Source organism: Ranitomeya variabilis, chromosome 1 (assembly GCF_051348905.1).
Source record: "Ranitomeya variabilis isolate aRanVar5 chromosome 1, aRanVar5.hap1, whole genome shotgun sequence".
NCBI classification, from domain to species: Eukaryota; Metazoa; Chordata; class Amphibia; order Anura; family Dendrobatidae; genus Ranitomeya; species Ranitomeya variabilis.
The window spans coordinates 38,418,412-38,445,213 of NC_135232.1; positions in this window are offsets into that span (position 1 = coordinate 38,418,412).

The window sequence follows — 26,802 nt, forward strand, 5'->3', positions numbered from 1 at the left end:
GGTGAGTATACGTCCTTGTCTTCTTTGTCTCCACAAATTTTTTCTTCACCTGCTGTTAGTGGTAATCGGGGGGAGTTTAAGTGGTGTAAATTTGACTGGCGTCGCAGGTGATGTTGAAGGGGTAGGGGTTCGGCAGGTGTTAGCTAATGTACAGGATTTGTTGGCGAGGTTGGATTGTGGTATACATGAGCAGAGGCATTTGGCAGTGTGGGTAAGTCCACTAGGGGGGCTTGTTGGTTCGGGGGAGGTGACAGTGTTGTCGGCAGAACCCATCTCTGTTTCGGTGCAGACTGATAAAGAAAAGGAATGCAGGATCCATTTAGACGATAGAGCTCATGGTGAGGTCTACATATGTTTTAAAGGCCCCTTGGGGGCGCATCTTAAAAAGAAGGTAAGTGAGAAGATTTTAAAAGATAAGCACGTAGAAATTTTTCTTTGCTCCCTTTGGAGAAATTTAATTTGGACAAAGGGAAAAAAGAGGATAGTAAAAAAGAGGAGGAAGAAAAGCATACGTGACGTTTGATTCCCCAGACTTTTATAAACTGGCTCTAGGCCTTTGCAATTTTTGCTAGTCTTATTGGGGGAAAAGCGCCGGAAAATTGTTCTGTTTTTTTTTGTTACATGGTTGCTATTGGAGAGGCTCACAGGGTATACGGCGGACAAGCGTGGCTTAGGTACGATGAGCAATTTAGACACAGGAAAGCCATTCGCCCAGCCCTGAGATGGGATCAAAAGGACATCGGGCTATGGTTATGGCGCAGTATAAGTTTGGCCATTTCTTTCAAGGGGGGCCGGAGGTTCCGGCCAAGCTAACCAGTCCAGTTTGGCGGGGTCATCAGGGCAATCAGGTCAGACAGGGGGGCTCAAATTGGGTTATGTTGGCAGCTCAATGACGGTCAGTACAAGTTCGGGGCCAACTGCACATTTAAACATCCTTGCTCCCATTGCAGTGGCTCCTCTCATGGGGCCTCAAAATACTTCAAAAAAGCCAAGTCCAAATAGGGGGCTGGTAAAACCCATGGGGGTGACTCCGGTGAAGCTGGAAAAGATGGTCCCTTATCTAAGTAGATATCCTCTTAGAGAATCGGCTGAGTTGTTGTTGCGAGGTTTTAATGAAGGTTTTGTTATTCCGGCCCCTCCTTTTGTTGTTCCCCGTGTTTTTAAAAATTTGCGGTCAGCTCTGTTGTACGGGGAGGTGGTGTCTGAGAAGCTGAGGAAGGAGGTGGCATTGGGTCACATGGCTGGCCCCTTTGCTTCACCGCCGTTTGAAGATTTAGTTGTGTCTCCGCTTGGTGTAGTTCCTAAGAAGGAAGCCGAGAAATTTTGTTTGATTCACCATCTGTCTTATCCTCGGGGGTTGTCCATCAATGACGGTATTGCCCCTGAGCTTTGCTCGGTGGTTTATGCGTCTTTTGATGAAGCCATTTTCTGGGTTGTAAGTTTGGCAAAGGGGCCCTCTTGGCTAAGACGGATATTGAGACGACGTTTCAGTTGTTGCCAGTTCATCCGAATAGTGTTAAACTTTTGGGTTCCTTTTGGAATGGGTGGTTAGGGAGGTTTCGTGTTGCGACTCTGTGATTCATTATTTGGATGACTTTTTGTGCATTGGCCCGGCTGGGTCTGATCGTTGTCATAGGATTTTGAAAGCTGTTGAGTGGGTGTCGGATCGTTTTGGTGTTCCTTTGGCTCCCGGGAAAACCCAGGGCCCAACCACGTGTTTAAGTTTCTTGGGCATTGTCATCGACACAGTTCAGTGGGAGTTCAGATTGCCGGAGGAGAAGGTAGTCGGGTTACATCAAGAGGTGGCCCGGGTGTTGTGAATTCCATCTGGGCTCCCTCTGGTGGCCTTTAGCGATACTGCGGGTCTGGAGCTGGGCTCAGCTGCCTCATTTCCTGCTATGCTGGTTCCTATTTAACTCCACCTGCACCTTTGTTTGTTGCCTGCTGTCGGTGTATTCAGTACTGGTTCTGATCTCTCTGGACTTCCTTGTGACCTGTCTCCATCCGGAGAAGCTAAGTCTTGCTAGTTCATGTTTGCTCATTTTTCTCTTGAAAATATGTTTCATTATATGATGAGTTCAGTCCAGCTTGCTTATATGTGATTTTTTGCTTGCTGGAAGTTCTGGGGTGCAGAGTGCGCCCCTCACATCGTGAGTCGGTGTGGGGGTTCTTGTATTTTCTGCGTGGATAGTTTTTGATAGTTTTTGTACTGACCGCACAGATCCCTTGCTATCTTCAGTCTATTTAGCGTTAGCGGGCCTCATTTGCTTAAACCTGTTTTTCATTACTACGTTTGTATTTTCCCCTTAACTCACCGTTATTATTTGTGGGGGCTGTCTAAACTTTGGGGTCATTTCTCTGAGGCAAGTGAGGCTTGCTTTCTCTCTAGGGGTAGTTAGTTCCTCGGGCTGTGACGAGGCATCTAGGTTTTTAGGTAACGCTCCACGGCTGCCTTTAGTGTGTTTTGGATAGGTTCAGTGTTGCGGTCAGTATAGTTTCCACATCCCCAGAGCTCGTCCTAATATTCTGGTTTACCTATCAGGTCAGTTTGGTGATCCTACCACCGGATCATAACAGTACAGCAGGCCAGTAAAGAGTTAATGCATCGCAAAAGAGGGATAAGAGAAATCCTGAGTTCATTTTTTTTTTTTTTCCTTTGCAGTGTGTCTAGCCTCTCTCCTCCCCTTAATCTCTGGGTGGTTCAGAATTCAGCTGCAGCTATGGACCTTCAGAGTCTGTCTTCTAGTGTGGATCATCTCACTGCTAGAGTACAAGGCATTTAGGATTATGTAGTTCGCAGTCCTATGTCAGAGCCTAAGATACCTATTCCTGAGTTGTTCTCCGGAGACAGATCTAGGTTTTTGAATTTTAAAAATAATTGCAAATTATTCCTTTCTCTGAGACCTCGTTCCTCTGGTGATCCGGTTCAGCAAGTTAAAATTGTTATTTCTTTGTTGCGTGGTGACCCTCAGGATTGGGCATTCTCTCTGGCGCCAGGAGATTCTGCATTGCAAAATGTGGATGCGTTTTTTCTGGCGCTTGGAGTGCTTTATGAGGAACCTAATCTGGTAGACCAAGCAGAAAAGGTTTTGCTGGCTCTCTCCCAGGGTCAGGATGAAGCAGAGGTTTACTGTCAGAAGTTTAGGAAATGGTCTGTGCTCACTCAATGGAATGAGTGTGCCCTGGCAGCGATTTTCAGAAAGGGTCTTTCTGAAGCCATTAAGGATGTTATGGTGGGGTTCCCCACGCCTGTGGGTCTGAATGAGTCAATGTCTTTGGCCATTCAGATTGATCGGCGTTTGCGGGAGCGCAAACCAGTGCACCATCTGGCGGTATTTTCTGAGCAGAAGCCTGAGTCTATGCAATGTGACAGGATTCTGACCAGAATTGAACGGCAAAATCACAGACGTCAGAATGGGTTGTGCTTTTACTGTGGTGATTCTGCTCATGTTATCTCAGATTGTTCTAAGCGCACAAAAAACTTCGCTAAGTCTGTCACCATTGGTACTGTACAACCTAAATTCATTTTGTCTGTTACTTTAATTTGCTCTCTGTCATCCTACTCAGTTATGGCTTTTGTGGATTCAGGTGCCGCCCTGAATTTGATGGATTTGTCTTTTGCCAGGCGCTGTGGTTTTGTCTTGGAGCCTTTGCAATTCCCTATTCCACTAAAGGGAATTGATGCCACGCCATTGGCCAAGAATAAACCTCAGTACTGGGCTCAAATGACTATGTGCATGACTCCTGCACATCAGGAGGTGATTCGCTTTCTTGTGTTACATAATTTGCATGATGTTGTCGTGTTGGGTCTGCCATGGCTGCAGGCTCATAATCCAGTCCTGGATTGGAAAGCAATGTCTGTGTCAAGTTGTGGTTGCCAGGGGATTCATGGCGATGCTCCTTTGGTGTCAATTGCTTCTTCTACTCCTTCTGAAGTCCCTGAATTTTTGTCGGACTACCAGGATGTATTTGATGAGCCCAAGTTCAGTGCCCTACCTCCTCATAGGGATTTTGATTGCGCCATAAATTTGATTCCTGGTAGTAAGTTCCCTAAGGGACGACTTTTTAATTTGTCTGTACCAGAACATGCCGCTATGCGAAATTATATTAAGGAGTCTTTGGAGAAGGGGCATATTCGCCCGTCCTCGTCCCCTTTGGGTGCGGGGTTCTTTTTTGTGGCCAAGAAGGATGGTTCTCTAAGACCCTGTATAGATTATCGCCTTCTAAATAACATCACGGTCAAATTTCAGTATCCTTTGCCACTGTTGTCCGATCTGTTTGCTCGGATTAGGGGGGCCAGTTGGTTCACCAAGATAGATCTTCGTGGAGCGTATAATCTTGTGCGTATAAAGCAGGGCGATGAATGGAAAACAGCATTTAATACGCCCGAAGGCCATTTTGAGTACTTGGTGATGCCTTTTGGGCTTTCTAATGCCCCTTCTGTGTTCCAGTCCTTCATGCACGACATCTTCCGAGAGTATCTGGATAGGTTTATGATTGTGTACCTGGATGATATTTTGGTCTTTTCTGATGATTGGGAATCTCATGTGAAGCAGGTCAGGATGGTATTTCGGGTCCTGCGAGCCAATGCCTTGTTTGTGAAGGGCTCTAAATGTCTCTTCGGAGTCCAGAAGGTTTCCTTTTTGGGCTTTATTTTTTCTCCTTCTACCATTGAGATGGATCCAGTCAAGGTCCAGGCTATTTATGACTGGACTCAACCTACATCGGTAAAAAGTCTTCAGAAGTTCTTGGGTTTTGCTAATTTTTACCGTCGCTTCATCACTAATTTTTCCAGTGTGGTTAAGCCTTTGACGGATTTGACTAAGAAGGGTTCTGATGTGACGAATTGGTCTCCTGCGGCCGTGGAGGCCTTTCAGGAGCTCAAACGTCGGTTCTCTTCGGCTCCTGTCTTGCGTCAGCCGGATGTCTCTCTACCATTCCAGGTCGAGGTGGATGCTTCTGAGATTGGAGCAGGGGCTGTCTTGTCACAGAGAAACTCTGATGGCTCTGTGATGAGGCCATGTGCTTTCTTTTCAAGAAAGTTTTCGCCTGCCGAGCGGAATTATGATGTTGGTAATCGGGAGTTGTTGGCAATGAAGTGGGGATTTGAGGAGTGGCGACATTGGCTTGAGGGAGCCAAACATCGTGTGGTGGTGTTGACTGATCACAAGAATTTGACTTATCTCGAGTCTGCTAAACGGCTAAATCCTAGACAGGCTCGATGGTCGCTGTTTTTCTCCCGTTTCAATTTTGTGGTTTCATACCTTCCGGGTTCGAAGAACGTGAAGGCTGATGCTCTTTCTAGGAGCTTTGTGCCTGACTCTCCGGGAGTTTCTGAACCGGCTGGTGTCCTCAGAGAAGGGGTGATTTTGTCTGCCATCTCCCCTGATTTACGACGGGTACTGCAGGAATTTCAGGCCAATAGACCTGATCGTTGTCCACCGGAGAGACTGTTTGTCCCGGATAGATGGACCAGTAGAGTCATTTCCGAGGTTCATTCTTCAGTGTTGGCAGGTCACATTGGGATTTTTGGTACCAGGGATTTGGTGGCTAGGTCCTTTTGGTGGCCTTCCTTGTCGCGGGATGTGCGTTCCTTTGTGCAGTCCTGTGGGATTTGTGCTCGGGCCAAGCCTTGCTGTTCTCGTGCCAGTGGTTTGCTTTTGCCTTTGCCTGTCCCAAAGAGGCCCTGGACGCATATTTCCATGGATTTTATTTCGGATCTTCCAGTCTCTCGGAAGATGTCTGTTATCTGGGTGGTTTGTGATCGTTTTTCTAAAATGGTCCATTTGGTGCCCTTGCCTAAGCTGCCTTCCTCCTCTGATTTGGTTCCACTGTTTTTTCAGAATGTGGTTCGTTTGCATGGTATTTTTGAGAATATTGTGTCTGACAGAGGATCCCAGTTTGTGTCCAGATTTTGGCGGTCCTTTTGTGCTAAGATGGGCATTGAATTATCTTTTTCATCGGCCTTCCATCCTCAGACGAATGGCCAAACCGAACGTACTAATCAGACCGTGGAGACTTATCTGAGATGTTTTGTTTCTGCTGATCAGGATGACTGGGTGACTTTTTTGCCATTGGCTGAGTTCGCCCTCAATAATCGGGCTAGTTCTGCTACTTTGGTTTCGCCTTTTTTTTGCAATTCTGGTTTTCATCCTCGTTTTTCTTCAGGTCAGGTTGAGCCTTCTGACTGTCCTGGGGTGGATTCTGTGGTGGATAGGTTGCAGCAAATTTGGAACCACGTGGTGGACAATTTGACGTTGTCACAAGAGAAGGCTCAGCGCTTTGCTAACCGCCGTCGCTGTGTGGGTCCCCGACTTCGTGTGGGGGATTTGGTGTGGTTGTCTTCTCGTTATGTCCCGATGAAGGTTTCCTCTCCTAAGTTTAAGCCTCGTTTCATCGGTCCTTATAAGATTTTGGAAATCCTCAACCCTGTGTCATTTCGTTTGGACCTCCCAGCATCATTTGCCATTCACAATGTGTTCCATAGGTCATTGTTGCGGAGATATGTGGTGCCTGTGGTTCCTTCTGTTGATCCTCCTGCTCCGATCTTGGTCGAGGGAGAATTGGAGTATGTGGTGGAGAAGATCTTGGATTCTCGTGTTTCGAGACGAAGGCTTCAGTACTTAGTTAAATGGAAGGGCTATGGTCAGGAGGATAATTCCTGGGTTGTCGCCTCTGATGTCCATGCGGCTGATTTGGTTCGTGCCTTTCATTCGGCTCATCCTGATCGGCCTGGGGGCTCTGGTGAGGGTTCGTTGACCCCTCCTCAAGGGGGGCGTACTGTTGTGAATTCCATCTGGGCTCCCTCTGGTGGCCTTTAGCGATACTGCGGGTCTGGAGCTGGGCTCAGCTGCCTCATTTCCTGCTATGCTGGTTCCTATTTAACTCCACCTGCACCTTTGTTTGTTGCCTGCTGTCGGTGTATTCAGTACTGGTTCTGATCTCTCTGGACTTCCTTGTGACCTGTCTCCATCCGGAGAAGCTAAGTCTTGCTAGTTCATGTTTGCTCATTTTTCTCTTGAAAATATGTTTCATTATATGATGAGTTCAGTCCAGCTTGCTTATATGTGATTTTTTGCTTGCTGGAAGTTCTGGGGTGCAGAGTGCGCCCCTCACATCGTGAGTCGGTGTGGGGGTTCTTGTATTTTCTGCGTGGATAGTTTTTGATAGTTTTTGTACTGACCGCACAGATCCCTTGCTATCTTCAGTCTATTTAGCGTTAGCGGGCCTCATTTGCTTAAACCTGTTTTTCATTACTACGTTTGTATTTTCCCCTTAACACACCGTTATTATTTGTGGGGGCTGTCTAAACTTTGGGGTCATTTCTCTGAGGCAAGTGAGGCTTGCTTTCTCTCTAGGGGTAGTTAGTTCCTCAGGCTGTGACGAGGCGTCTAGGTTTTTAGGTAACGCTCCACGGCTGCCTTTAGTGTGTTTTGGATAGGTTCAGTGTTGCGGTCAGTATAGTTTCCACATCCCCAGAGCTCGTCCTAATATTCTGGTTTACCTATCAGGTCAGTTTGGTGATCCTACCACCGGATCATAACACCCGGGCTCGTCGCTTGAAGAAATTGACTTTGCGTGATCTTCTGTCTTTGCTGGGAAAACTTAATTTCGCTTGTTGGGTCATGCCTATGGGTAGAGTTTTTTCAAGAAAGTTGGCTGGTGCCACGGCTGGAGTTCGCGCTCCTCATCATTTTATCCGGTTGTCGGCAGAATTGAGGGAGGATTTGGCTGTTTGGAGTACCTTTTTGGAGACTTATAACAGCCGTTCTTTGTTTATGGAGGATGTTGTTGACACTGATTCGTTGGAGTTGTTTGTTGTTTACAGATGCAGCAGGAGGGAGCGGCTTTGGAGCGTATTTTAGAGGGCAGTGGTGTGCAGCAGGATGGCCGCTAGATTGGTTTTCGTCAGGATTGGTTCGCAATATTGCGCTATTGGAGATTTTTGGAGAGGGCGGGTTGAGTTTTGGTTGCATCGGTTGAAGACTGACCAGGAAGGGAGAGGTAGAAGGGTTGTGTTAGGCTCTGTGTCTGGTTCAGCGATGCGTCCGGCCAATTGTTTGGCGAGTTTTTGGGATCTTAGACCTAATCGGGAAGGATCCTTATTATGTCATGTTGATGGTTCATTCTTATCTAGGTATCAGTTTACCGTGGTTTTTAAAAGGGCTCTTCATTTTTTGGGAATGGATGAATCTCGATTTGCTCCTCACTCTTTCAATTGGGGCGGCAAGTCATGCGGCTGTGGGAGGATAGGGGGCTGATGTTATTAGGCGTATTGAAAGATGGCGGTCTAATAGGTATCGCAGTTACGTTAGGCCATAAGGAGTTGTCACCGAGTTTTACTTTGCTGTGTGTTTGTATTTTTCAGGTCCCTTGCCGCTATTGGTGTGGATTTTCAGCCATTCATATGTCCATTGGGGAGCCCTGTGTGCGGACGTACGGAAGGAGGGTAGACAGCTTGGCTTTGATCGGAAGATGGCGGTGGTCAGGTGGATAGGTTTTAGGGGGATGGCTTGGATAGGGTGTTACGGGAAATTCATAATGCGGTTATTTGGGACAAGGCCCCGGATATATTAATGCTGCACGTGGGTGGTAATGATTTGGGTGTGTGCGGCCTTTTAGAGAATTGATTAGAGACATTAAACAGTGTTTGTTACGTTTGTGGCTTTTGTATCCCGGATTGTCCATTGTCTGGTCGGAAATTGTACAGCGAAAACGGTGGAGAAATATGCGGTCTTTGGAAAAAATTAACGAGGCTAGGATAAAAGTTATTAGGGCTGTGTCGACTTTTGTGGCCAGAAATGGGGCAGTTGCTGTGAGGCATTTTGAGTTGGAAAAAGGGGACGGTGCTTTCTGGTTGGCTGACGGGGTGCATTTAAATGCGGTGGGTAGTGACGGGACTGGCCCAGGTTCCAGCAAAGGGATGCTGGCTGCGGAGGTCCAGGCCTCCGGCGCGCCTGAGCCCTGACGTCACCCCTCGGGCCCGGCGCCGTATCAGGAGCCCCTCTCGGGACCCTCCGGCGGGAGACGCGAGCAGCGGTGCAGCAGCGGCCCACGGCAGAGCAGGGAGGAATCCGGTGGCACGGCGGGGCCTGCAGCAGGGGGAGGTGTCGGCCTCCTCCTCGGCGTGTGTAACTCACCAGGTGTCGGGACCAGGAGCGGCGGGCTGCACCAGGTCAGGTGAGCCAGCTCGGCGCGGAGGAGCGGGCGCTTCCAGGAGGCGGGGGCCTTATTCCCAGCAGCACTCTGCCTGGGACGGGGCACGGAGCTGGAGGGCTCCAATCAGGGGGTCAGGTCATGTCACAGCTGCAGACAGGAACACTTCCCAGCACGGGCAGCGCTACGCTGGCTCAGGCATCTTCACAGCGTCGGCAGCAAGGGACCATGCACCTTCGGATGGGGTATCTCAGGACGGCAGTCGGCCGTCTGACTTACCCGGGGATCAACGGATGGAGAGCTCAGGAGAGGAGCATGTTTGTCTGGCTTCAGGATCTTCGGCTGCCGGGTCCACAGCGCTCGGGCAGCTAGGTGAGGACAATCCTTTTCTTTCATGTACCCCTGTATTAGCTCCCTCTGTCGGTGTTAGTCGGGATGTATTTATGGGGGGAGTCGGGGGGGTTAGGTCTTATCATGTATGGGCTTAGAGATCTGGCGGCGATATGGAGATCAGGGGGTTCAAACCTGGGGTCTTCTCCTTCTACGGCATAGCGTGGGAATCCGGGGGAAGTTTCGGGTTTGAGGGGTTCTCTGGGGGGGGGTTCGCTGGTATTAGTTCTGGGAGTATGGTGTCAGTTAACGTGGGGAATGATGCTGCGGCGCCGAGTGCTGCCGTACCTTCGGTTAGCGTGTCTGTTGCCAGTCAGGCAGGGGAAGCGGAAAAATATACCTCGGTGCGTTTGGATGACGCGGCTCGGGGGGAGGTATATGTTTGTTTTGAGGGACCGTTGTGTGCACACTTGGGTGCACACTTAAAAAGTGAAATTAGGGAAAAAATTTGGAAAGGGGATTACGTGGAAATATTCTCCTTATTACCACTAGAGCGTTTTCAATTGGACAGGATGCGCAAAGATGATTTAAAAAAAGAGGATGAAGAGAAAAGGCGTTTTAGGATGATTCCTAGGACATTTGGCGAGTGTGATTGGGAAGAGATTCCCCAAGAACTGCTCGGGGCTCTTTTGTTACATGGATGCGATTGGGGAAGCTTATCGAATTTACAGGAGCCAAGGTTGGCTCAGATACGATGAGCAATTCCGGCAGCGGAAGGCCATTAGGCCCAGTATTCGGTGGGATCACAAAGATATAGCTTTGTGGATGAAGGTTATGGTTCCGTCACGCTTCGGGTCAGGTAGCCAGTTTTTTCCTGGAAGCGCTGGGGGTTCAGGGCAGTCGGGACACTCAGCGGCAATGCAGAGAGGACTGTGCTTTGCATTCAATGAGGGATCATGTAAATTTGGGGGAAAATGCAAATTTAAGCATGAATGTGCAACTTGAGGGGGACCACACGGGTCATCCAAATGTTTTAAGGGTGGCAGACAGAGAAGCGGAGACGGTTCTGAAAAAAGGAATGACGCCAATTCGTCTGGACGTGATGGTGCCATTTCTAAATAGGTACCCTGATACACCAGCGGCAGCTTTGTTAGAAGGAGGTTTTCGGGATGGTTTCCGTATTCCATTTGTGGATGCGGCACATAATTTTTCCACAAAAAATTTGAAATCGGCGCTGCAATTTCCTGATGTGGTTGCTAATAAGCTGGAGAGCGAAGTTAAATTGGGTAGGATGGCCGGCCCTTTTCCAGTTTTCCATACGCAATTTGAGGGTTTCCACGTTGGGTGTTGTACCAAAGAAGGAACCTAATAAATTCAGATTGATTCATCATCTGTCCTTTCCGAAAGGCTCCTCAGTAAATGATGGAATTGACCCTCAGTTATGTTCGGTGATTTACACTTTGATGCGGCTATGGATTGGGTGCGGGTATGTGGGGGTGGGGGGTTGTTCCCTTTCCTGTGCGTACTTCGAAACTTTTAGCACCTTTTTGGAGTGGGTGGTGAAAGACGTGTCAGGCTTGAAATCTTGCATTCACTATCTGGATGATTTCCTGTTTGTAGGCCCGGCTCAAAGTACCGATTGCTCAGTGCTATTGCACACTATGGAGAGAGTGTGCAAGATTTTCAGGGTTCCTTTAGCTGCGGACAAAACTGTTGGTCCAGTCACTGTTCTGAGTTTTCTGGGTAAAGAAATCGATACCTTAGAAATGGTGTGCAGGCTGACCGGGGATAAGGTCAGCGCTCTGAGCGAAGAGGTGTCCAGGGCATGTAGTGCTAAAAAATTGAAGTTGAGGGAGGTACAATCTTTGCTTGGCAAACTGAACTTTGCTTGCCGTATCATGCCGATGGGAAGGGCATTCTGCCGCAGGTTGTCTTTGGCGACCAAGGGCGTTCGATCTCCGGTTCATTTTATCAGACTAAAGAAGGAATTGCATGAAGATTTGGCAGTATGGGCAGATTTTTTGTAGAATTACAACGGAAAGTCTATCTGGATAAAACCGGTTGTGAATTCAGAGGATTTGGGTTTCATCATTGCCGTGGTGGACGATCGTGGTTTTGGTTTGTTTTTCCAAGGCAGTTGGTTGTTGGCTGAATGGCCTGATTTCTGGCGGGAGCAAGGTTGGCTACAAAATCAGGTTCTTCCTCATTTGTTTCCTATCGTTGCATTGTCATTATTGGGTAACTGTGTGCAAGACAGGAAGAGTCGTTTTCCATGTGGGTCCGATGCGGTTGCCGTGGCGATAAATTCTCTGTCGGCTGATTCACCGGCGGTAGTAAAAATTCTGCAGCATTTGGTGTTTTTGGGCTTATCTTTGAATTTGTGGATCATGGCGGAGGTCAGGACGATGGCTTCTAACCCTGTCTCTGTTGCTCTTTCTCACTTGCAGGGAGATCATTTTCAAGAATTGATACCTCAGGCGGAGTCAACAGGCCAGGAGTGCCCAGCGGAGTTATGGAAGCTTCCTGGCGGGCAGTAGATTATCTGTTTCAGAATTCTTTATCAGCTAGGTCTTGGAGGCAATATCAGCAGGCATGGGGCACTTGGGAAGAATGGGGTGTTTCTTTAGGGGCGGGGCTACAGGATGAGAGCAGATTATTGTTGTTGATTGGGCATTTTAAAGAGTCGGGTTGGTCCGTGTCGAGACTGAACAAGTTGTTGGCGGGCATTGCCTTTGGTTTCAAGGCTCAGGGCCTTAAGGAAGTCACAAAGTCTTTTTTGGTAGTTCAAACGTTAAAGGGATGGAGAAAAGGTTGGGCGGTGAGCGATAAAAGACGCCCGGTATCACACGAGGTATTGTTAATTTTGGGCAATCAGTTAGCTTTGGTCTGTTCATCGCATTGGGAAATAATTCTTTTTAAGGCGGCCTTCGCATTAGCGTTTTTTGGAGCCTTTCGGTAAGGGGAGTTGGTCAGCCCCTTTAAAAGAACCAAAGGGGGTTTGTTGAGGGAAGACGTGGATGTGTATAATGTTAGGGTAGTTATTCGGCTTCGATTTTCCAAGACAGACAGTCAAGGTAAAGGCTGCAAAGTGGTGTTATTTAAGGTGGCCGGTTCCCCGTTATGCCCGGTCCTGTGTGTCAATGCTTTCATGGGGTTGGGCGGAGGGTTGTCCAACCCCCATTTGGTCTATGAGGACGGTTCCTTTTTATCTCGATTTCAGTTCATAGCGGTTTTTAAGAAATGTTTGATTGCGCAGCGACGGAAGCTGCTAGGAGGGGCCTGGGCGAAGAGGTGGTAAAAAAGATCGGGCGGTGGGAGTCGAGGACCTTCATTTCCTATATCCGCCCGGACTTGGTCTAATGGTTTAATAGTTGAGTTGGTTTTTCTTATTGTTGTGTTATTTATTTCAGGCTGCGAACACCGGCTGGTCTGGATCACGGGCCACTCTTTCGTTTTTTGGGCAGCTCTGCGGGCCAAAATTCGGCCGGATGGGCGGCAACTGGGGTTCTCAAGAGAAACAGTGATTCTGCGGTGGATCGGGAAACGCGGAATGATGCGGAGCCAGTTTTTGCCGGAGTTCCACCAGTTTGTTCGTTTGGATCGAGCTCCGGATGTGGTAGTAATTCATTTGGGCGGGAATGACTTGGGCAAGACGCCATGTAGGGAATTGATAAAGGACATAAAGTTTGATATTTTAAGACTTTGGGCGGCGTTTCCGAAGTTGTTAGTTGTCTGGTCGGATATTATCCCTAGGAAGGTGTGGTGCGGTGCTCGCTCAATTGAGGGGATAAACAAGGCCAGAATAAAAGTAAATAGGTTGGTATCTCGGTTCATGGCACGGAATGGGGCGTTGGTAGTACGTCATGAAAATTTGGATTCTGGAAAGGGCGAATATTGGAGAGCAGATGGCGTGCCTTTGAATGCAATCGGGGTCGACATGTGGTGTTTTGCTGTTCAGGAAGGAATTGAGATGGGTTTGAAGGTGTGGAGGGACACAAATGTTTGAGGTGTCAAAACATTTATGTTGGTGGCGGGGAAAGGAGGTCCTCGAAGTTGTAGGGGGGAACCTCTAGTGGTCCTGGACTCCCCGGAGTGGATTGTGAGTGGTTGTGGTAGATCAGCCCGTGGAGGGGCTGATTAAAGGATTTGGTAATCGGTTGGTTTGGCCGGGTTGGTCATTACCTGCCTCCGAGCTGGTGCTTAGTGGCTGGAGGCAAGACTAAAGGTACCTTCACACGAAACGACTTTGTAACGATATCGCTAGTGATCCGTGACGTTGCAGCGTCCTCGCTAGCGATATCGTTTAGTTTGACACGCAGCAGCGATCAGGATCCTGCTGTGATGTCGCTGGTCGCTGAATAAAGTCCAGAACTTTATTTGGTCGTCAGACCGGCGTGTATCGTTGTGTTTGAAAGCAAAAGCAACGATACCAGCGATGTTTTACACTGGTAACCAGGGTAAACATCGGGTTACCAAGCGCAGGGCCGCGCTTAGTAACCCGATGTTTACCCTGGTTACCAGCGTAAAAGTAAAAAAAACAAACAGTACATACTCACCTGCGCGTCCCCCAGCGTCTGCTTCCTGACACTTACTGAGCGCCGGCCCTAAAGTGAAAGTGAAAGCACAGCGGTGACGTCACCGCTGTGCTGTTAGGGCCGGAGCTCAGTCAGTGTCAGGAAGCAGACGCTGGGGGACGCGCAGGTGAGTATGTACTGTTTTTTTTTTTTTACTTTTACGCTGGTAACCAGGGTAAACATCGGGTTACTAAGCGCGGCCCTGCGCTTAGCAACCCGATGTTTACCCTGGTTACCCGGGGACCTCGGCATCGTTGGTCGCTGGAGAGCGGTCTGTGTGACAGCTCTCCAGCGACCACACAGCGACGCTGCAACGATCGGCATCGTTGTCGCTATCGCTGCAGCGTCGCTTCGTGTGAAGGTACCTTAAGCCTGGAGGCCAATGTGCACAATTTTGAATTTCTGCAAGGTTATTTTTGAGGCTTCGAGGACCACCACTCCCTGGGGGGGATATTGTTTACATGTTGTATTGTATGTTTAATAAATGGCTGCTGTGGCCATTTAATCCAAAATCTGGTGTAATGTCATTATTCAGGAGGGGACCTTATGATAAGGTAGTTTACGATGGATCGGTTTCAGTAAGTAATTAAGGTTAGGCAATTTAAGTCAATATAGGCGGTCATGAGTCGCGTGTACCCCTTACGTCAAGGAAAAAATGTTTATTATGTCCTTGGGTTTCTCCAGACCCAAAAACATAAGAAGTGGAGAGAAGAGGTTAAAAAATAATATACCCATCTTTGCACTGATAAAGTTCCCTGGAGGAACGTGCAAGAAAGTGTGAAGGCTGCAGCTCATCAACGGATAATAATAATAATCTTTATTTTTATATAGCGCTAACATATTCCGCAGCACTTTACAGTTTGCACACATTATCATTGCAGATAAACAATGTCACGCGATCGCCGGAGTGGTATAGCGCCCCAATCAGGCACAGTCTCGGAGATAAGTAGACTTCTTATTTTAATTTTACCAGGTAAAGGAGTTATAATGGCACACAAATCAATAATCCTTGTGTGCATGTAGCTGAAACTTGTTTTAGATCATCTCTGTGCATCAAATTAGTGTGTCCTGAAAGCTTGCCACGCTCCCTCCCTGTAATCAGGCCAATTATGCTAATCACACTCAGGTTCGAGTGAGATCAAAGTGCGATCTGATTGTCTGGGATGAGGAAAAGCAGAGAAAAAAAATGTTTCCATCCTCTCCTTATTGTCAGTCCATGGAATTCTGACTGCACTCAGATGACATCCGAGTGCAGTCCGATACTTTCCATGAAGTCATTGACTTACACGGCTGAGCGCGATCCGAATATCTGATCAAACTCGGGCATTCTGCATTTTCATCCCGAGTGCGATTTGACAACACATCGGATCAATGTTATTCAATGTAAGTCTATGTGCACACAACATCTTTATCAGGCGGATTCCTCTCCAAAAACCCTGACAAAGCGTTAACTAAACGATGAAAAGAATAAACATTGCATTTCTATGTAAAAACTACTCACTGTTCATACTATATGTTCAGGCTTTTCAGCCACTTCGGGTTTCCTAGACGCCAAGTAAAAAAAAAACTGACTGGACCATTTTTCAGGCGTTTTCCAGTTAGAAGATGATGTGTACAAAAAATGTCCAGAAGAAGAACAGATGTCTTAGAAAAACTGCAAGTGATTTTTTTTCATTGTTTAATAATTGAGTTAAAAAAAAGAAAAGACAAGCAGAAGACGCCCGTATAAAAAGTCACCACAAAAATGATGGCAAAACGATTCATAAAAATCCCCAAAAATACTAAAAAGACTAAAAAAAAAAAGCCAACGTATCATGAAGGGTCTTTTTCTTGAAAAACATGATGGGTTTTCCCCACCTAAAAAAGACGTCATGTGCATATATCCTTAGTGTTCAGTTTCTCTGCAGCACACCCACTGGAGAAAAGAAGTATTACACTGTGCCCATTCACATCAATAGATGATCTGGTCCTCCAGAGAGAGACGCTGTTTGCAACTGGTCTCCAGCCCGGTCAAGACATGAAGATCTTCTATTAGCTCAGAATTCCTTACTAGGAGTTAGTTGGGGTATGGTGACCACCAGGATGGCGACCCTTCACTGCCTTCCAATTTGCACCTGATTCCACAGATGTTACGACTCCATGAACACAATGCTGCGGATACGGCTCTACTAATTAACAGGTGGTAATTAGGAATTCCACGTACGTGGTGATTTCCTTGTAATAATGCCCGGCTTTCATATCACCTTTGTGATTAATTATTATTTACTATCACATTAACATTTCCCTGTTCAGAGCCGCGCTCCTGGCGCTGCCGTCTTAGAGCCGTCGCTGGTGAATACTCTTCTATTTCCATACTCGTGCGTACTTAATTACATTTTTTACCCTTGATGATATCAGGTGGATATTTTTATTTTATATACAAGCGTCTATCACTGTAATGCGGATTCAATTTTAACCCCTTCCTAGTTCCCACGCTGCGCCGTACCGGTTTAGTGCTGCAGCTTGCTCTCCGTAGCGGCGGCTGTCTGTCTAGAAAGAAGCATGCTCCTAGATGAACAATAACGCTCATTGAAGGGGTTGTCCAGTATTGGTATGTTTAGGTAGATAGGTCATCAATATCAGATCTGACCCCCAATGATCAGCTGATACCTGAAGTCAAGCCTTAGTTTCCAACTACATCTCCTACGATGTCTCGATGGCCGCAGTCCCATTGTACAGTGATGAAGCTTCATCTCTATACAGCCAGTAATGTATGAATATGCCGTATGGAAATCTGCGGTGATGAAATGCCGCCGTAAACTTTCCTCACTGCGTGTTGTAAGGACAACAATGAATTTATGGCCGACGTCCTGTCCTTGAACTTAGGGTCTATGCAAAACTCTGACAATGATATTGTGCTGCGGATGTTCAGTAGATCATGTTTACAGCGTGGTGACATCCCGCTGTTCCAGGAGGGAAAGTCTCATCAATAACCTGGATATCGGGTGAGGCAATGCAGCGCGGGCTCAGGGAGCAGACCAACCTGGTGTTATTCATTGCCGCCATGTCTTATACTGCGGGAAGTCGTATCAAAGACGGGCAGGAGCCAGGTGCACCCAAACCTCACAACTTCTGGGAGGTGACAGCTGGACAATCAGTGTCTAAGGGGTAATGTCTCCTGGAGAGTGACATGCCAGTGAAGAGGGGTACAGGGCTGTGGGCCGACACTGAGTTCCCTTTGCCCTGAAACCTCTATTCTAAACAGGAGTCAGACAGGTGTTGTGCTGTGGAGTTCTTGCTTCGCTCCTATTTAGTTTAGGAGTCCTTGTTATCTCCTCATCCATGGGACCGACCTGGCTACTGACAAGACAGAAGACCTTGGGTCCGGTTTAACAGGTTCAGCTTTACTGTGCAGTTCAGTTACACATGGCTGCATCATACAGATTGAGACAGAGTCCCTTTTTTGGTGATATTCACTTTGTCCTGTGTACTATCAGTCCTTGCCTCCACCTTCACCGTTGGTACCAGGAACTTCCTAACCGGCAGTACAGATTTCCTGAGGCCCACCATCTTTCCAATTTCACCAAGACCTGGCCGACATCTTCCTCACAGGTGAGATAGAGATATGACACTCAATACCTCTTCCGGGCCCTAGGCCCCAGATTGCCTCGACGTCCAGAATAATGGACCCCATAAAATTCTCCATACAGAATAATGGACCCCATATAATGCTCCATACGCCATAGAGTCATGGACACTGGAGCTGCGCAGGAATAGGGAGAAGTATTTCAAACAGTTTAAAGCACATGGTGGGCCCAGCCCTGGCACTGGGCCCCATAGTATGCCGGTGTCCCTGACGACGAGTGGTGAAGCCGGCCTTGCCTGCCATCCACCTCCGGGCACCGATGCAGCTTCACCTGGTGGTATGTCCACCCCTGATACTTTGGTGTGGCACACTGTGGGGACATCAGAAAGTGCATGTAAGGGGTACTTTGTGGAATTCATAGTGAGTATCATATTATGCGGTGGGAGCATTTTTTCGAAAGGGATATCGTAATGGGTGAATATATGCCCCTCCCTATCTTTAAAGATTGAGTGATGTGCTCTATGATATCTATCAACTCCTGCACCTAAAAGCAGAAACTGATTAGTCCGGTTACATCCATTACTTTCTGGTGACCAGTTTGAAATCCATGATTACTTACTGCTCTGATTCTGTTTCTGCCATTCCTGTCCATCGGACTTGGCATTGAGACCTTTCTGCATAAGAAGACTCCTGCTGCTGCTGCTGCAATGTCGTATCTTTTAGCTGTTGCAATGTATCGCAAATTTTCCTATTCCCTTCCTCTACTGATTGTTATTGGGCAGTAAATTACTTTAGTTGTTCATCTTCTTCAAGCAGTTGGTCCCCATAGGAGACATCACCGGTTTTGCATCTTTGAATTAAAGTTTCAATTACTTCTTGGGCTTTTCGCTCAGAAGAAAACTCCAGTCTTCCTCTCTCACAATCTGAATTCCCATGTAATGATTTATGTTTCCAAGATCTTTGGTCTCAAAAATCTGATTTGGGGGTTTGGAGAATTCCTGCTTCATCCCTTCGTTATTCAGAACAGACTGAAATATTGCACCGATACGTGAGCACAAATGTCCATCCATCGGTCTCGGAATGTTAACCTAACTTTTGATTGGTTTATGCATTAAGTTTTTTAATAAATCAGTTGAAAATGTAAGTGGGAAGTGTTCCTGTGACTCTCTCTTTGAGCAGCTGAGTGAGTAGATCTACCGCAACAGGAAATGACCTGGATCCAATGGGACAGTCCGAAATTGGGGGAGATGCCCCACTGCCCCGATGTATCTCTACGTACCAACGCAATGTGCCTGTAAAGAAGAACATCATGACTGTCTGTGGCTCACAAGTAAAGCTGTAGACCATTTATTCATCACTTTCTAACACTTTCTTTCTGTGGCCAACGGAGAATTAAATGGTAAATGGGGTTGGCGTGGTGTAATATAATGCCTATGTTCACTGCATAACTGCAGCAATCATAGCTCCAGTTGCAGTAGTTTAACCTGTTAGATGGCGCAGTTAATCATGACAGCGGCATCTTAAAGCTTGGAAATGAGGAAAGGTGATCCTTCGGGTGCCCTTCACATTATGACTGTGCGGTGCCAATAGTATGGTCATATCTGCTATGTTTGCACACCTGTGAAGCCCAGGCCGTGTCCAGGCTTCATAAGAGAAATCTACAATAGACTGCAATATTGTATTGTTCAATCGATCTACTGATCAGAAATTCAAGATTCCTAGGGGGAATTTAAAAAAAAATGAAAACATTCGTATCATACCTCCTTTTCCTGGAAAAAAATATTTTAAACATAAAAAAGTTACCTAATTTGTGTTATCACTTGTTGAGCTGTCCAAACTAATAAAATGTCATATTTGTCCCATACAGTGAACGCTTAAAAAAAAAAAGAAAATTGAAAGGGCAGAAGTGCTGTTTTGTCACTTCGCTTCCCAAAAAGATGGAGTGAAAAGAGATCAAAAAGACATATGGACTCCAAAATGGTATTAATAAAAATGACAGCTCGCACTGCAAAAAAAAAAAAAAAGCTCTGATGCAGCTGTGAAGACCAAAAACAGCTAAAAAAAAGTCATTGGAAGGTCAGGAGGAGGAAATATCAAAAGCAAGGAGGCGCCCAATGGTCCGCGTAAACCTGGAGCCGGCCATGACTAGAGGCAGACAGAACAGATCTCATGGAGGTTGTTGGCTCTGCTCTCTATAGACTCCGAATTGAATATTAATCTGAAATTTTATATAACGTTAGCTTCAATCTCCCCTCACACCTCTCCCGCACACACCTCTCCCCTCCCACTCTTCCCTCACACACCTCTCCCTCCTACATCCTCTCCCCTCCCTTCACACTCCTCTAACCCTCCCACACACAAACACCTCTCCCTTCTACAACCTTCCCACACACACCTCTCCCACACCCTTCCCACACCCCCTTCTCCCCTCCCACACCTACTACACACACCTCTCCATTCCACACCCTTACAACCCACCCTTCTCCCCTCCCACCCTTACCGCTCACCCCTGCCATCCCTAACACATATCCCTCTCACACACACCCCTCTCTGCTCACACCTCCCTCGCACACCTCTCCCCTCCCACCCCTCTCTCACACATCTCTTCCCTCCCACCCTTCCCGCACATCTTTCCCTCTTCCCGCACACACCTCTCTCCTCCCACCCTTCACTCGCACTCTTCACACCCCTCCCTCTCCCCCATCCCTACCACACATCCCTCTCCCCTCCCAACCCATCCCTTGAAGTTAACTTCAATCTCCCCCACACGCTCCTCTCCCTTCCAACCCTTCCCTCACCTCCCAACCCTGCCATCACTACCACACATCTCTCTCCCTTCCCACCCCAGCTAATCCCAACTCCTCTCAGCCCTTTGTGTACACTAGAATAGAACTAGTGCCCCTTGTAAAGCTTTTCAGTGTTCTAACACAGTTTAATACCACTTTTATGGCCTTTTATGCTTCTTCACACGGTATGTTGCACCCACATATACTTTATATCCCAATAGTGCTTTTCTCACACAGTATGTTGACCCCACAGTGCCCCCAGACACAGTATGATGCCCTCACAGTGCCGCCCGCACAAACTATGTTTTCCCCAACTCTCCCACCCACACACTATGATGCCACAGTACCCACACACAGTATAATGTCCCCACAGTCCCCCCCAAATACATAGTACTATGGCCCCACAGCCCTCCCCCACATACACAGTATGATGCTCCCACAGTCCTTACACACAGTATGATGGCCACACAGCCCCCATCAACACACTGTACGATGCCCCACAGTCCTCCCACAGTGTGATGCCCCCACACGCAGAATTTGATTTCCCCAAAATGCCACCCACAAAGTATCATGCCTTCACAATGTTCACACACGCAAAAAATCAAGTCTATTCCCTCTAGATCCGGGATGGTTGCAATTTCTAGATTTCTCTTGGACAAGGTAAAAGTGCAGACACTTGAAGGGCAGTATACCTTAGCCCCTATGTAAATAAGTAATTCAGCATTAAATAATGAACGCTGCAGACTCCAGACACAAGGAAATAACTCAAATCTTCTTTCTCCACTTTTTGCTACTTTTCCCCAATGAATTGACAGCATGAATAATTTTTCAAGTGTGCCGATAGAAACAAAAAACAGTCCAAGCGATAAGTTTTATTACATTTTGGATGCGAACCAAAAAAAGGAAAATATCAAATCTCCCCATAACCGAGTTATTTCTCTAGACAATGAATAGTGAATGTGGGAATTTTTTAATACATCTTCCTTACTATTTTTGCAAATTTTTAATTTATTTTTAATGGGAAGTGTATGTATATGTTCACACTGGGCGTTTTTTTGCTGCTTTTTATGCTAATTTTCAGCTGCTTTTTTACAGTACAAGCAAAGCTTGTGAGATTTCAGAAATCTCGTGCACACGCTTTTTTTTTGTCATCAGGATTTTGTTCTTTGCTGCGTTTTTTTACATAGAGCATGTGGATCACACCCAAGGGCCATGGGGTACTCGGTACCGGGACCGATGTTCACTGGGGGATGTCACGGTGGCTGACCCGGTCCGTGGCCCTGGGACATCCGTATAAAAGGGGAAAGGTCTTTAAAGGGATAAAGTTTATGTTCGTGATGCCACCTGTGGTATTCGGTCAGGGTGACCGACGCTGCTAAGGGGTCCGCTGGGGTGATGTTATGGGAGCTAGATGGTATACCTTCCCACAGGTGAAGTGTGTCCCCAGGGCTTCCCGGTGTGTAGATGGTGGATGGTGAGAGGCGCAGAGAAGAACGAGGACACAAGGTTGCAGTCTCTTTACCTTTACTGAAGACTTCAGCATCCACAGTCCAGAGCACCAGATCACAGGGCAGGCAGAGTCCAGTCGGTTTGGAGGCAAGTCCAGAGTCACCTTATCCAGGTGGAAATCAGAAGCCTTCCCTTGCGCTGCAGTGGTGTAGTCCCTTACTGCCTATGGCTTCACATAAGGGTCTCACAGATGTAATGTTTCGCTCTCTCTGTCCCCCCGTATAGGATAGGATAGGACAAGTATGACTGGTGACTTGAGCCTGTTTATAGGGTCTCTTAGATAACCCGGCTCTGTAGGTGTCACTGTGCCTCCTGGGTGTAGGTGCGGACAGGTAACCTGCAATTAGCTGTCCTGCCGGTCTCTGAAATAAGGCGTAGAGGTCCTTACTCCCTCAGTGTTCCGGCTACTGGGATTTTGCGCCTCAGAAGGAGGCAGCCTGAGCGGGGCTGGTCCCCTTCTGGCATCCTCTCCTTTGCTTCGACTTCCTTTACGCTCGCTGCAATACAGTTCTGCCTTTCAATGTCTTTCTGGGAGCTGCAGCTCTGAGGGCATGCACAGCTCCTTTAACCATCTGTCCTCAGACTACTGTCTGGAACTGACTAACTTTCCCTACAGACTACCAGTTATATATATATATGGGGAGTGACCTAATAAATAGGAGCAGAAGCTCCCCCTGGTGGCCTGGAGTGTGAATGGGTTGCATGTTTGTGATACCTGGATGCAGTTATCCTTCTTTGCCTCCAAACGTAGTTAGCATCACTCTCCCCGAGAGGAAAGCAATACCACTGTGACGACCAGGACCCTGGGGCGCCGCACCCCCCCCCCCACCACCACCACCTTTTTAAATCCAGTATTCCCGGACTGGGAAAAGAAAACAACAGTTACAGGTTAGCAAAAGACATACAAATTTTTTGGGAATGCTATAAAAAAAGTTAATACTATATCTAAGCTTCCCTTTATGGGAGGTGAGGGCACTTGAACGTTACAAGAACTATTTACATTATGGGCCGATTTTGATAAGAATAGAAAACAATATAACAATTAACTATGAAATGCGATGACCAGTGGCGTAACTACAAAGTTATGGGCCCCGGTGCGAACTTCCAAATAGGCCCCCCCCCCTGCAGCCCTGCCATACAACTCAATGTAACCCCCATAGAATACAACGCAGCCCCCCTCATAGTATAATGCAGCCCCTCCATACAGGGGCAGTGAGAAAGACACGAGCAAATGGTGACGAGGGGGCAGGGGAGAGGGCACAAGGGGGCTAGGGGGGCTAGGGAGCAAGGAAGACAGGCACAAGGGGACACATGGGGGCTAGGAGGCAGGGGAGAAGGTTACAAGGGGACAAGTGGGCAAGGGAGACTGACACAAGGGGACTAGTGGGCAAGGGAGCCTGACACAAGGGGCACACGGGGACAAGTGGGCAAGGGAGACTGACACAAGGGGCACATGGGGACTAGTGGACAAGGGATACAAGCACAAGGGAACGCAGGGACAAGTGGGAAAGGGAGACTGACACACAGGGACTAGTGGGCAAGGGAGACTGGCACAAGGGGACAAAGGAGACAGGCACATGGGGACACACAGGGACTAATGGGCAAGGGAGACTGGCACACGGGGACAAGGGACACAAGCATAAGGGGACAAGGGAGACAGGCTCAAGGGGACACACGGGCCCCTGACCTGCCAGAGCCTCTTGCAGCGGCGACCGCTGCGACTGTGGTAATTACGCCCCTGCCTCACACACACACACACACTACGATATCACACACACACACATAGAGAGGGACAAGGAAGGAAGGGCCCCCAGAGAGGGAAGAGCACTGCAATTGTGCAGTGATGAGGAATAAGGAGCTCATGATCCCCATTCTAGTGATCAGTCGGAGCCAGCAGTGGTGCCCCTAGTCACCAGACATTAACCTCCCCTTTAACATTCCGGCCACTTTATAAATTTATTGTACGCATCAATGTTTCAGCCACCTAATGTGCAGGGAACACACACACACAGGATGGTTAGGAGCGCCACTGTGCAGGAGAACTGCTGTAGCATTATCTGTCTTTTAGTTTTTGGGATTGCCATGAAATGTGTACATTTATTTTATTTACCCCCTAGCAAAATCTCTCCTGTCCAAGTAAATGATTATAACTAGTATTTTTTCATGTTCATTAAGATCAGCATGAACAGAATTGCATATCTTGGCTACATACGACTTTAGTAATTACGCCCCTGCCTCACACACACACACACACTACAGATATCACACACACACACACACACACACACACACACACACACATACTACAGATATCACACACACACACACTACAGATATCACACACACACACACACACACACATACTACAGATATCACTCACACACACACTACAGATATCACACACACACACACACTACAGATATCACACACACACACACACACACTACAGATATCACACACACACACACTACAGATATCACACACACACACATATACTACAGATATCACACACACACACTACAGATATCACACACACACACTACAGATATCACACACACACATACTACAGATATCACACACACACGCACACACACACACACACAACATCCCTCTCACCTCTCCTCGCGCTCTGCTGCAGCATCTTCCTCTGACACAGCCGGCCGCTGAATGATGACGTCATCTAGCGGCTCTGTCTGTGTGAGAGGAAGCGCGTGCAGGAAGCAGGAAGACAGATCGCTGCAGCTCCGCTGCTATTTTCTCTTGTACGCAGCGGAGCTGCAGGGATTTCTTCCTGCCCGCCGCAGCCACCATGCAGGGGCCCCCCTCCACCTCCGGGCCCATATGCGGTACGTCCGCACATTTTGGGAGCTTCTCTGTGCCGGCTGTCAGCTTGACAGTCGGCACAGAGAACAGCCGACTCCTAGACCGGGGGCGGCAGAATGCAGCCGCCGGGGGGACACTGCGGACCGCCGAATTAGGCGGCCCGACTGCGCCCCCCCTGCCGGCTGCCCCCCCCCACTAGATACGGGCCCCTGAACTGCCGGGCCTGGTCGCACTGGCGACCGTTGCGACCGCGGTAGTTATGCCCCTGGCGATGACCCTTACGGGTATACTATCTCTTAAGGCTTCAAAGTGCAAATCAACATTCTATTACTCTTACTCTTCTTCAAGTGCAAAAACTTTCTATCAACCCCCACGGGTTTTTTATATTCTTTTCTCAGTTTTATTCAAAAGTGCAGAATTCTCTTACCCTACGGGTATGCTACATCACAAGCTATCTGATTCAAAGGTGCAACATCAAACATTTTTACCACTTTCTACACACAACACTAACTACAAGTCTTGATTTTATTTTTATTCAGTATATATTAATTCACTAATATACTAACTATCTGGCTTTGGCTCAACAAAGTGCAACACATCAACTTTCAAGACTTTTCAATACTGAGGTAGTGCAATTAGTACACAAGTCAATCATTAATATTCAAGTTAATCGATAACTTAGTAACAGCAATAACAATGCGAGGGACCCGTCATTAACCCTCAACGTTGGTCTTGGGCAGGCTACAAGGCGTGTATCCAGACCCGGAATCCTGCCGCGCCAGACAGGTTTTTCTTCATGTCTCTGGAAAACAAAACACTTTCAAGCAACATTAGAAGCAGTTTCCTTAGAAGCAGTCTCTTTAAAAGCTTCTTTTGCAAAACCAGTAGGAAGCACCTTTAAGAAGGTGCAAACTATTTACAGGAAAAGTTTTTGATCATGCACAGTCCATGATTCACAGTTCTTTAAGGCAACTTGTGCAAACATAGGATCCTCTTAAAAACTGAGGACCCCTTTAAATGGAAACCCTGGTCAGGTTCAATAAACTTTTAAATGGTAGCAGCAAACAATTAACAGTTAAATATATACAGTCATTTTTCAAAGTTTCTTTGTTTTACTGGGGTAGCACTGGTAAAGGCAGTCCCTTTGGATAATGGGTGCTACATACGGTGTGCCTGCACTCCTGATGGGGGTTTGGGTGCCTACTGACCTCTGCTCCACAACAGCTTGGGTGCAGGTGATGGTTGGCCTAGTCAGTGGCTACTGCAGTCTCCGTAGTAGTGATGGTACACACCATAGTCTTAGTGGTGGTGCAGGCAGGGGTTACAGTGGGAGTAGTGGTGGTTGTGGCCGCTTTGGCAAAAGGGGGCGCTGTTACAGCACAAGGCGGCATGGCTGGTGTCTTCAAGCTGGGCGGCTTGGACATGGAGTCTTTGTACTTGTAGACGTTTAAAGCGTACCACCCCTTTTCGCCAAAGTGCCTAGTATATGTGACATGGTCTCCTGGGAACAGATGCCTATCCGGGTGTCCTTCCCAAAGGTGGAATCCCACGTCCCTCCGATTAACGAACACTTCAGCGTACAACCCCTGCTCCTTTATGAAGCCCCAGCCTCCTTTTAGTTTAAAGGTTACCACAGTGCCCTGCTTAAGAGGGGCCTGGTTTACATGGCGGTCCTTGCAGGCCTGGGCCTTGGCTTGCAGATCCCTTTTGTCAAAGGCTCTGCGCCGGGCCTGGTGTTCCTCCTCCCTTTCCTCCCATCTGGTGGCGAGTTGCTGCTGGTATTCGTCCCAGCTCAGGACCTCTAGAGTTTCTCCCTCCTGTTTGGCTGTCCTGGGGAACACCATGAGATTTGATCTGGGATTCACCCAGCGGTAGATGGTTTTCTCCGAATATACCTCTCCAGGTAGGCTGGCGGGTTGAATCGGGGTCTTCAGGAACTGTTCCATCCCCATGACCTGGTCCCACTCCCCTAGGATCTGGAGTCGGGCAGACCCATAACAGGGAGGTGCAGCTACGGGGCCCACTAAGAGGTCTTCGGCTACCGGGGCAGGGTTGTCGT